Source organism: Fukomys damarensis, unplaced genomic scaffold, assembly GCF_012274545.1.
Source record: "Fukomys damarensis isolate Sample0158 unplaced genomic scaffold, DMR_v1.0_HiC HiC_scaffold_33, whole genome shotgun sequence".
NCBI lineage: Eukaryota > Metazoa > Chordata > Mammalia > Rodentia > Bathyergidae > Fukomys > Fukomys damarensis.
In genome coordinates, this window is record NW_022900945.1 from 56241573 (window position 1) to 56254619 (window position 13047).

Consider the following 13047-nt stretch of genomic DNA (forward strand, 5'->3'; position numbering starts at 1 on the left):
ACTTGGTGTCTTCAGCCTTGGGGGGGTGAGAGAAGTAAGGTAAATTTAGGGCTAACCAGCCTGCTTTCAGACAGACACTCCTTAAGCGATTAACATGTTTGTGTGCAGAGCTGAGTGGGAATCTGTCTCAAAGTTTGAGGTAGCTGCAGGCCCATGTGAAGAGTCAGTGTTTTGAGCAACATCAGCCCTTAAGTCCCCATTATACTTTGGCTCACTTTAGTTGGACCATATTCAGGAACACATTTTTGGAAAAAAAAGCTCATCTTTTAAAAAAAGCAGATCAGAAGGGGGAATGCACAACTTCGATCCCAGCACTCAGGAGGCCGAGGCAAGAGGGTCACCGGGAGTTCAAGGCCTGCCTGGAATACATAGTGAGACCCTGTTTCCAAAAAATGAGCAAACAAACAAACAGAAATAAATAAATAAAGGCTCTTTTTTTATTATTTTGAGACAAGGTCTCCTAAATTTCCCAGGATAGACTAGAATTTGTGATCCTCCTGCCTCAGCCTCCCAGAGTGCTGGGATTACAGGCATGCAAGAGCACAACCAGAGCCAGTGGTCCTTAACCACTTTCCGAGGTGGTTCTGGAGGACTTCTTTGTATGTCTGTACAGGTGTGACAAAAAACACAGTAAATGCTGGTGCCAAGTGCCATCCCGTGGGAAGGCAGCTCATGAACCCCTCGCAGTGCGCCTGGGCAGGGGCAGCACCTAAACCCCAGCAGTACAATTACAAACGGTGGAGCTGAGCGAGTTGCTCCCTTCCTGTCACTTAATTGTGACAGAACCCTACAGCTTCTAGGAGGATGGGGAAGAACCATTTCACAAGTAAGGTCTGACTGTAGCTGTCTAGGGTCCAGTGCCACCTTCATGCACGCAAGCTGGAGATGGCACGCGGAAACAACTCCGTTGCGCCTCTGGTCACAGCCGAGTCCTCAGTGGTCCTCAGGGCAAGAGTACGTCAGCTGTCGCCGAATAGGTAACACCCCCCATGTTTGTTTTTTTAGCAAAATTAGTGTAACAGCCATGTTTAATCCATGATTTAGATTCCAGTTAGTGTGGAAAGTGAACTTTGGAACTGAATCAGAGGTGGCAATAGAAAAAGTTCTCACATTACCTCACAGATGTTGCTTCTCATTTCAATTTTTAGAGTTTAGAAATGAAATTACAGGAGACCAAAGGAGCTTCGGGCCTGGGGAACAGCACCCACATTCCTGGGCTGGACGCACCTGAGATCAGACAGACCTTCCCAGCGGCCACAGCTGCCCCTGTACACTGCTGAGACTTTTCTACTTTCTACTGCTCAAAGACCCAGGATGTCTTCAGCTGATGTAATTTCGCCTGGAGCATCACAGCATGACGGCGTCATGAGGCCACTGAGGTCTCAGCTGTGACTGGAGGCGAGACTGCACTTCTGTTTGGGCCTGTCATAGCCGGCAAGAAGACTAGGCCTGATCATAATTTAATTGTGAAATGATTTTACCCCAAAATGATGTGGAATCGCTCCTGACCTCAGTGGATCAATCGCTAACAGACTAAAGGTTGTTAAGAAGCCAAAGTAGACTGCAGGTGTTACCTGCTTGGCGTAGAAGAATGAGCTGGAACACAATGTAGCACACCTCTGTCAATCTTTACACACAAAAAAGAAGTCAAAAAGTAAGAGTTCTTCGGAGTTCATATAGAAAATCTGTTTCTTCATGACCAAAGATACTTCAGGTGCAAGGCAACCCCCAGGCCCTGCCACTCAGGCAGGGACCTCGGCCGTGTCTCACCGCTGATGTAGTCAACTGGTGTGGTACAGGAGCGTCCTCCAGTTCCAGAAGCACAGGCACAGGCATCTCCCCGAAAAGATGCAGTCCATTTGTGGCAAATACTGAATTTTGCTTCATTTTCCACATACAGAAAGGGAACATTGTTTTCTATGTCAGAGCCCCATGATCAGGAGGATTTGAAACCTTTTCAAAAGAAAATGACTGTCCAGGGGTGGTGGCACCCGCATATAGGCCTAGCCCTCGGGAGGCTGAGGTGGCAGAATCACCATGAGTTCAAGGCCAGTCTGAACGATACAGAGAGACCCTGTCTGAACCCCCACACCCTGGACATCAGAAAGTGGCCATATTTTAAAAACTGATCTATAGATTTAATGCGATCCCAATTAAAATACCAACAGTATTCTTCATAACAGTAGAAAAAACAATCCTAAGATTTATATAGAACCAGAAGGGACCCAGAATAGCAAAAGCAATCCTGGGCAACGAAAGCCAGAGGTATCACAATCCTGGATTTTATATAACACCAAGCTATAGTGATAAAAACAGCATAGTACAGCACTGGAACAAAATCAGATATGCGGATCAGTAGAACAGCACAGAAGATAAAGAAACAACCCCAGATGCATTAAGCCATCTGAACTTTGACAAAGGAATGGAAGACGTACAGTGGAGGAAAGATAGCCTCTTTAACAAGTGGTGTTGGAAAAGCTAGTTACGCACATGCAGAAGTTTGAATGTAGATTGAATCCATATCTATCACTGGGCATAAATTAAAATCAAGCTGGATCAAACACGTAGATACTAATCTGCTGGAATCTGCTTGAAGATAAAATAGGCAAAACTCTCATATAGGCGCAAGAAAAGATTTTCTAAATCGAACCCTAGATTGTACAATAAATAGCATCAAGTATCAACAAATGGGATCATATCAGGTTAAGCTTCTATACAGCAGAAGAGACAACCTATAGAATTAGAAGAAAATTTTGTCAGCTACACCTTGGACAGAAGATAATATCAAGAATTCAAAAAAGACCCCTCCAATCTGGGCGTGGTGTCTCATGCCTTTAATCCCAGCACTAGGGAGGCTGAGGCAGGAGGATCACTGTGAGTTCCAGACCAGCCTGGGCTACATAGTGAGTTCCAGGTCAGTCTCAACTACATAGTGAGACCCTGTCTCCAAAAAAAAAAAAGACCTCTCCAATGAAAGACTGGAGATCAATGGGCTGGAGATCTAGCTCAGTGGTTCCGGAGCCTCCGAGTTCGATCCCCAGTACCAAAAAAAAAAAAAGCCAATAAATGTGTGAAAAAATGCCTAAAATCTCTGGCCATCAGAGAAATGCAAATTAAAACAACACTGAGCCAGGAATGGGAGGCTGAGACAGGAAGATCACCACAATTTTGAGGCCAGCTTGAACTGCACAGCAAGACCTTGTCTTTATAAATGAAAATAACAACATTAAAGTACCATCTTGTTTCAGGAAAAAAAATGGCTATCATCAAAAATAAAATTGATAGATACTGGCAAGGCTGTGGGGAAAATGACACTCTTCTACCCTGGGGATTCCTCAAAAACCTCAAACTAGAAATTGCATTTGATTCAGCTGTTTCTTTATTGGTATTGAGAGAGTAAAGACGTCATGCCACAAGTGATGCATGCAAACCTGTGTTCCTAGCAGCACACCTCATAATAACTAGAACTTATAAGTGGCCTATATGTCCATCAGCAAGATTGATCAGGAAAATGTATCTATGGAGCCGGATGTGGTGGCTCACGCCTGTAATCCCAGCACTTGGGAGGCTGAGGCAGGAGGATCACTGTGAGTTCAGACCAGCTTGGGCTACATAGTGACTTCCAGGTCAGTCTCAACTACATAGTGAGACCCTGTCTCAAAAAAACAAAAACAAAAACAAAAAAAAAAAAAAAGATTACATCAAAGAAAGAAAATGTATCTATGCGCATCGAGTATTCTGCTATAAAGAAGGATAAATTTGCATCATTTGTGTGAAAATGGATGCACCTCGATACCATCATGTTAAGTGAAATAGTTCAGACACAAGCTTAAATATCACACAACCCCTCTTATATGAGAATCCAAATATAAAAAAGGTTTAAAAATAATCAATGATAGGAAACAGGAAATGAGATCTTTTGCAGATAGAAAAGGAGAGGGAGAAAGAATGAAAAGAATTAGATTATGTTAAGCACACACATACCCTCTAAGGTTAATATTGACTTTACTGCAAATATGTACTAATAAAAACATTGAAAAAAATTACGGCTTTATCTTAAACTTTAAAATGGCATGTAACTAGAACACTTAGATTTGTTGAAAGTATTTTGACTTTTGTATAAAAGAATCTGTGACAAGGTTAATGCGTCCAGGTGCTCAGCAGAGAAACCCGGACAGAAGGTCATGAGAGTCCTGGAACTGACCTGTCCTCACTGGTTTGGAATCAGCAGGAGTCTGTCCAGATGTCAGGCAGCTCTATGATCTGAGTCTGTAATGTGTAATTCAGAACCTTCATTTTATGTTAGGCTGCTAGGTTTTCTGATAAATATTATCCCCTATCTCGCAGCCGGCCTGTACTTCTTAGTCACTTGAATCCGGAGCTCCCTTTGCAGTCTGAAGAAGGTACTGCAGTCAGGAACGTGTACCGGTGACAAAAGCCTCTGGTAGCAATAAAAAGCTGTCCTTAAGGGGGAAAAAAAAAAGATTACATCAGCTGAAGACATCCTTGTTCTTTGAGAACTGAGTAGTAATTAAAAAAAACAGCTGGGGATTTAGCTCAGTGGTTCTGCCGCCTGCCTTGCAAGCATAAGGGCCCAAGTTCCATCCCCGGAACCAAGAGAGAGAAGCTCCGGCCTGGGGGAAGGCCAGATTCTTTATGAGCCTGCAGTAAGAATGCTCTCCTTGCCACTCGTGATCATGAGATCCTCATCACCACAGGATCACCGCTGCCCCTAAGTCACCCGACGCTCCCTGCGATTGTTGTGTGCACCCAGTAAAGACTGGTGAGCTCAGAGTGTCTTTGCCCGCTCTGAAGCACTGACCCACCAGCGCCCTCCCCGCCCCCTTGGTACCGGGGATTGAACTCAGGTCCTAGCCCTTGCAAGGCAGGCAGCGGAACCCCTGAGCTAAATCCCTGACCGCCCCCGCACTTTGAAACTACGCAAGTCTCTATTGTCTGTCTCCTCTGGCCCTCGAAGTTGCCCTTTCTCGGCAGTTGGGGGATCGATCGCCTCTGACCACGTCCCATGTCCTCAGCTCAGGGACACTGGATCACATCTGCGCTGACAAATGTGACCTCACTCTCTCCACCCCAAATTCCTCAAGGCAGCAACCTCTGGCTCCTCTTCAAAGCCTTTGCTCTCCTCTTCCAGGCTGCTGAATCCTTTCTCCGAATCAGCCCGTTTGCACCCAAGTGGAGTAAACAGCCTTGTTGCTCACACAATGGCTCAAGGATGGTCTCCTTGCTGTGCTTGTAAAATATACTTACACTCAGTCCACATCGCATGGGAACCAGGAAGTTCTACATATGGAGTCCTGGGAATGATTCGCCGATGTCCTGGGATCTTGTAATAGACAGGCCCTGCTCATTTCCCCAGCCAGCTCTGCCATGCCCTACCTCCTATATCAAAAGCACACAGAAAACAGGGGGATGATACCAGGCTTTCAGAGTTTCAGGGCCAGACACATCTGCTGAGGTGCCTCCCATGGGCCTCCAGGTGTGATCGACAGGGTGCTGAGCCACCTCAGGGGCTCTCAGCACACACTCATCCCAGAATTCACTGATCCTAACTGTATTTACGAGATGTGGTGCCTATGTATGAACCTGCAATGAGGTTTGAGTAGGGTCAAGGTCAGGCTAGGAGATCCAACCTGCACGTGCTCCCGCCTAGAGCACCAGCCATCTCCTACGCTTTTGTTCTCTTATTTTCTACCTCCTTTAGGACAGCGGAAGCAGGAATAACTGCAAAGTGCTGTTTTGAGATAAAGGAGGGAGGGGAGTGACTGGCTCAGCTCCATTTCCTGTCACCGTGTTATTGCTCCCCTGAGCCCTGGATCCCAAAAATCTTTGAGGGGTGTTGAAGGGGGAAGTTCTGTCTTCTACAGCTACTTCCAGGAGTGTTGGCCCTACTTACTCAGAGAGCAAGAACTCAAACCCTGGCTGATCTGAATTCAAGGGAGCTGAGCCCTTCCTCCGAGGAAGTTTGGACAAACCATGGGCATGGAGGCAGATTCTGATCTTGACTTAGGGTCATCACCAGTAGTCTGACAGCTGTCAAAAAAGAAGCAGATTTGACTAAGAGATTAAGTACATAGATCTAAATGATACAGAGCACACTAATAAAGGCCATGTCCTGGACCACAACCAAGATTCCCAACGTCAGACCCTTGGCCAGGACATCTGTGACTCAAATAGTTCTTCACGGGTCTTGGAAGCACAGCGAGCCAGTTTTGCACCATGTCTTACTATTTTAGACCTGTTGATGTAGGAACTACATTCTTCTCTTAGGGACAGATGCAGCTCCTTTGTTTTGGCTGTTAGGAGTCGTAGTCCCCTGCAATGTTGTATGGCCGCTGCTGCTATGAGTCTACCTGGTCTTTGAAGGACGCAAGTCTGTCAAGGCTGTCTGTCGAATTCTTAGGTAGCTCTTGAAGACAGGAGAAAGATGCACTTAATTTTACGGTCTCACATAAGTATCACTGTTTATTTTCTCTATTGGAGGGAATTTTTGAATAATCCATGGTGATGCCAAAAGGAACAAAAAAAAACTCAAAAGATGTCACGTCTTAACCTGGAACAGAGATTTTTAAGCGCAGTAAACAAGGTGGTAGTGGACAACTAACACAATTTACTTAGAGGGAGCAAACCATTTTACTTACCTGGTTCAACAGAGTGATTGTTTTTTTGGTTTTGGTTTTTGTTTTTTAAGGAACTTGTGGTCATCCATGGATGCATAGGTGTACAAAGTTCATGGCCCCTGTTCTTTGTCTTCTGGCATCACAGATGGCTTGGGCTTCACCAAGGAGAGATGAATCCTGCTATCTCTTCCCTGTACCTTATGGGCAGAAGGAGTGGTTAATAGGGCTGTGTAAGGAAGGGCCTTTCCATGTGGATGAGAGTCAGTCCTGAGGTCCACCCTCTGTCCAGGTCTGGACCTGGATCTGTCACTAGGCAGACTTGGGCTGACAGCTCTTGTTAGCCCTGGGAATAAAAGAACCTTATGTCCATATTACTGCAGGACCTGTTGGAAAGTTCCCAATGGGTCACATGTTGGGAGGTTTTAGTGTCAGTAAGTAAATAAGATGTCAAAAGTGGCCTCCCACAAAGTATCTCAAATGGGCTGAGATTAAGTTTGGACTTGGGGGCTAATGAAGCCTCATTAAGGCAACTGAAAGAAGATCCAGTCACTATGGTGGGATTCTGACACAACACGGCTAAGGTTTGTTTGAGAATTTGGTTCTCTAACTTTTCCCGATAACTGGGGTCTCCACACAATGTGGAGATGATACTTAATTCCCAGTACTTTGGTGATAGGGTCCAGAGAGGCTTGATGTCTCTAGCAGTGGACAACTGCTACCTCACTCAGGACACTGGCTGCCTCAAGGAGGCTGAGCATCTCTGGTCCATGTTTTATTAGAGACTGGTGATTGGTCTAAAGTCTTCTTTCTCTCCAGATGGCTGCATGTCTATGTGAGACAAGAAAGATGTATTTGGAGTCAATCTATACCTATATTTATATCTATATCTCCATATCTATACCTGACCCTCTTGTCCTGGGCAAGTTAGAGAGCCTGGGTGAGGGCAGCAAGTGTGCCTTTTGGACAGAAGACCCGGGGGGAGCCCTCATGCTTCAGTGACCTGGGTGGGGTTGACTGTGCCATCTGTTATGAAACTGCTGCCCTTGGTAAACCATGTGCCAGATGGCTGTTAATGGACAGTGTCTCGAATTGGGGAGGCTCGCATGATTTGGGTGCTGGTCTGTTCATACTCATGTTCTATCTGTCGGATGGTTAGGAGGAGGGTGGCTGAGTTTAAAACAGTGAAACAGTGTAAAACTGCTTGCAGGCAACTGGGCCATCCCTGTGTTGTTCCATTTAGTCACTTGGGAAAGTAAGCAACTGGTTGGCTTCCTGGCCCAGACACCGAGTTAGCTCTCCAGTGTCTATTCCTGTCTCTCAGCCATGAAGAGAGAAAAAGGCTTAGTTAGATCTGAGATTCCTAATGCATCGAGGTATGTGAGAAGGCTTTAAAAGTCTCTTGAGAACCTGCTGTCCATTTTAAGGGTTCAATTTCTGGTCCTCAAATTGTCTCATGTAGGTATTTAGCTATTACTCCAGACTGAAGAGTAATATGTGGCAGAAAGCTTTCCCAAGAAAGCCCTCAGTTGCTGTTTAGACTCTGGGAGAACCAGACAGTGAATAGTCTCTATTCTCTTTGAGAACAGTTGTCTTTGTCCTGGAGTTAAAACATACCCCAGATATGTCACCGTTTTTGAGGAATCTAGGCCTCATGTTGCGACACTTTATAACCCCTTTTTTCTAGAAAATTGAGTCTTAATAGTGTTTCCATCAGATAATTCCCTACTGGGACTACACATGAGAAGTTCGTCTATAAACTGTTAGGCCTTCCCTTCTGAACTGTAAGTATCTTGGGTCTTGAGTCCAGATCCACTGAAACAATTGGGGGCTATCTCTAAAGCACTGAAGCAAAATAGTCCAAATTTGCTGTTGGTGAAGTCCTGTTTGGGGATCCTCCCATTCAAATGGGTACAAATATTGGTAGTTAGGATCCACTGGGATAGAAAAGAAAGCATCTTTGAGATTAAGGACATGGAACCAATTAATGTCTCTAGGGATCTCAGCTAAAGGGGTGCATGGGTCTGCTGCTGATGGATGAATAGGTACCACAGCCCCATGGATGGCTCTGAGGTCTTTCACTAGGTGATGTTCTCCTGATGGCTTGACTACTGATAAGATGGGTGGATTGCATGGGCTCTGGTATGGCACCAGTAATCCTGTAGCCAAAAACATCAGTAATGGGCTTTAACCATAGTCTAGGTTCTTTTGTTAATGAAATACTATCTTCTGTGAGGATATAGATTGGGATCCTTTAGCTGAATGACTAAACTGATACCAGTTCACAAATGCCTTTGTTCGCAAACAATTAAGCTCTCAAACAAGCCATTTGACAAAATACTGCTTCTGTTCACAAATGCCACATTGGGTGACAAACACAAGCAGAGCCATCTTCCCTACACAAACACGTCATACACTGGGCAGAAGACTGGAACCTGCTACAGAGGTCTCCAGTAAGGCACTATGTAAATTCAGTCAGGAAATACATGTTACACATCCTTTTATATAGGAGCATAAAGCCACAGTTGTTACAACGAAAACAAAACCGAGTAAAAAGGAGAGCAAACCAGCATCAGAAAGCTAATCCAGAAGGTGACAGCTCTAGGACCCAGGAGAAGCTGAGTCAGCTAGAGCAGGCTCGCCGCTGCTTTGCATGGGCAAAAGCAGCAGAAGCATTCAAAGGAAGAAATCGTACTGTTCCTGTGCAGAAAGTCACTGTACCTGTTAATCCTGGCTGTTTTGTGTTTTGTTTGTTTTGTTTTGTTTTTAGGTATTTAGAACCAGTAACCAAATAAATTGAAAGTTCTGATAGCTGAAAGCCTGAGGGAGGAGGGGATGACTACAGGAGGAGGGAAATACTGAAGCTTGTGGGCAGGATGCACTCACTCCGAACCTACTAATCACAGGGCACCACAAACCCTTGGTGCTAAACAACTAGCTGCCGTGGCCAAGGTAGGTTACCAACCACTCCATGAAGAAAAGCCACAGGTTAGGCACGCCAGGTCCATGCCTCCCGGGCCCCCGTGGTGGGCACCTATGCCGAAACAGTGGCCATTTTCCACTTGGCTCAGTTTACAAGTGGTACCTCAGTTCACAAACATAATGATTCTCACCATGAGTCTGGTCACAAACAGAACTGGATGACAATTGAGCCAAATTCAACGGTTAGGTTCAATATTCATTCGCCTTACAGGGGAATGTGATTTGGTTCTCATACAATTCTGTTTGCAACCAGAATGTGGAGAGAATTAAGTCCATGGACCAATCAAGTTCGTGCCACTGTAGGTCCATCCCTGCAGAAACAGTGTCACAACCTAAAGATGACTTTCCACAGTCGGTAACCTCTCACCCGACCCCTCTAACAAGCATCTCGGGTGCTCATTAAAAAAAAGAGAGAGCGATAAGAGGAAAACGGAGTTACCCTTGTTTTTGGCCGGGTGGTCTGGTTTCCCTTGTCTGCTGAGGTTGCTGAAGGCCTTCAGGCTGCTGCCGATGCCTCCCAAGTCTGGTGAGGATCCTGAGGTCTGGTGATGCTCTCTGTCTGTTATGTCTCCTGGCTGGCTTACCAGCTGTGACAACAGAATGGACCAGGAATAGACCAGGTTCTCGTGTACGGCAAGGAAAGAATCGCCAAGATGACACCCAGTAGTTAAATAGTGAGCAGCTACATTTACCGAAGACCACAGGAAGCTGTGCTCAGGGCTAGTCCATGCCAATGAAAGGTTCAACACAGATCTGGAAAAGCACCAGGGCAACAGCACAAAGGGGGTGGATAAAGGCAGGCTTTCAGAATGAAAGGACCAGACACGTCTGCTGAGACGCCTCCCACTGAGTCTCTAGGTGTGAGCCACAGGAATGACTGACAGGGTGCTGAGTCATCTTAAGGGGTCTCAGCAGGCACACGCATCACAGAATTCCCTGATCTTATCCGTATTTATGAGATGTAATGCATGTTTATGAACTTGTAATGAAACCGGAGTGTGGTAAAGGTGACCAGAAGATGTAGCTAGGAGATCCAAAGTGCATGAGCTCTTCCCTACAGCACGAGCAATCTCCTAAGCTTTTGTTTTATTTTTTAATTTTTGTTTGTTTTTTGAGACAGGGCTCACTATGTAGTTGAGACTGACCTGGAACTCACTATGTGGCCCAGGCTGGTCTCGAACTCACAGTGATCCTCCTGCCCCACCTTCCCAAGTGCTGGGATTACAGGCATGCGCCACCATGCCTGGCTTCCTAAACTTTTGTTATCTTATTTTCCACCTCTCTTGGGACAGTTAAAGCAGGAATAACCATAGGGTACCGCTTAGAATTAAATGGAGGGAAGGGAGTTACTCAGCTCTAGTTTTTGTTTGTTTGTTTTGGATTTTTGAGACAAGGTTTCACTATATAGCGCAGTCTGGTCTTGAACTGGTGGTAATCCTCCTGCCTCTGGCCTGAGTGCTGGGAATACAGGCATGTGCCACCAAACCTGGCTGACCTGAATAGTTTCTAATTGTTTTTTGTTTGGTTTGGTTTGGGTTTTGTTTGGTTTTTTGAGACAGGGTCTCACTATGTAGTTGAGACTGACCTGGAACTCACTATGTATCCCAGGCTGGTCTCGAACTCATAGCGATCCTCCTGCCTCAACCTCCCGAGTGTTGGGATTACAGGTGTGTGCCACCACACCCGGCCTAGGGTTTTTTATTATACTCATTATCAGGGAATTTCTCTTCTACTACTCCCAGTTTGCTGAGATCTTTTACTAAAAAAATGGTATAAACTGGGAGTGGTAGCCTATGCCTGTAATCCCAGCATTCCGGGAAGCTGAGGCAGGAGGATTTCAAGTCCAACAACAGTCTGGGCAATTTAGCAATTTAATGAGATCCTGTCTCAAAATGAAACATAAAAAAGGGCTGGGGATATAAGTCAGAGCAAAGCCCTGTGTTCAATCCTCAATACTACCAAAAAAAAAAAAAAAAAAAAAAGAAAGAAAGAAAAGAAGAGAAAAAAAGCAGCATAAACCAAGCATGGTGATGTACACCTATACCCCCAGCGCTCAGAAAGCTGGAAGATTGCCAGCTTGGGCTACATGGTGAGCTCAGGCCCAGCCTGAACTACATAGTGAGACCCTGTCTCAAAGAAACAGACGATAACAAACAAATAAAAATAAAAATAATTTGAAAACAATGCTGTAGAATCTTATCACTTTATGTTTCTGCCAGAATAGCAGTGTAGTGTCTTTTTATTTATTCTATTAGTGTAATACATTACATCAGTAAGTTTTCAACTCCTATCACACTTTCCCTAAAGTAAATTCAAGGTTGTGATGTAGTCAACTTTTATACATAGTAGAAATTGATTTGATAATATTTTGTTTAGGATTTTTGTATCTATGCTCATCAAACAGATTGGACTGCAATTTACCTTCCACGTGTTACCAGAAGGCGGGTCTGGGGGACTCTTTCCAGGTTCTTGGTGTCCTGAACAAGGAACTGGACCAAACACACAAAAAAGGTAGTGGGATGCACATGTATTGAGGGTGGAAAGAGTTCACTCTGCAGAGCCAGAGCGACGGGGAACAGACCCACAGTGGCAAGGACAGGGAAGGGTCTTTTGTGCCTGGAATTCCTGGATATCCCCTAAACAACCCCATGCAAATAAGGCACTGTGGGAGGTTGTCCTATCAGACGCTTCCTTGGCCTGGCACCAATTTAAACTGACCTATCAAAGACTCGCTTGGTTTCGTCAGATGTGAGTGAAGAACTGAAAACAGCGCCGCCCTGATTGGTTCTGAGCACGGCGCTCCAGAGCCCCAGAGGCACCTGGACCTGTACTGTGCGCATGCGCCCTGGGTCTCCACAACTTGGACCCATTCGGCCCAGTTGTCCGACCAGTTTAATCTCCAGCACTAACCTACCTCAGTTGTCCTATCAAGATTCTGCTCATGTCAGATGAACTGGAAGAAGGTAGGATCGGTGCTGCTCCTTCTGTAGGGGTTTGGAGGAATTCACCCGTGAAGCGTTTCTTTCTCCTTATTTCTCTCTTGCTGTGGCAGTAGTGATTGAATCGGAGTGTTCTTTGGATTTTTATTTTTTTATTTATTTATTTTTTTGATACCGGGGATAGAACTCGGGTCCTTGCACTTGCGAGGCAGGCGGTGGAACCACTGAGCTAAATCCCCGGCCCAAATTGGAGTCTTGTCATTGAGAGACACATCTTCAACCAAGTAAGAACCCTGCTCTGCTCCCCACCCCAGGGTGTTTTTCCCTCTCACTGTACAGGGCGTGCTGACTGCTGGTCTATCTGGGCCAGGGCCCCGATGCGGACTGCTGGGCCTGTGCGTGGGGCCAGGGCCAGCAGCACCTCATCTCCAGCTTTCCCTCCGGAGGCCATCCGTAGGGAAGGCCTAATCCTTCACAATGGCAGTGCCTGC

General features: G+C 45.6%; 1 long non-coding RNA gene across 1 annotated transcript; it reads right to left on the minus strand.

The window, feature by feature from the left end:
- Positions 1 to 4050: 4050 nt before the first annotated feature.
- Positions 4051 to 10417, minus strand: LOC104876053. The gene is made up of 4 exons (XR_784235.2): positions 10057 to 10417; positions 6660 to 6835; positions 5269 to 6571; positions 4051 to 4463 (listed from the first exon to the last, which is right to left on the minus strand). It is a non-coding gene; the product is annotated as an uncharacterized LOC104876053 (long non-coding RNA).
- Between the last annotated feature and the right edge of the window lie 2630 nt (positions 10418 to 13047).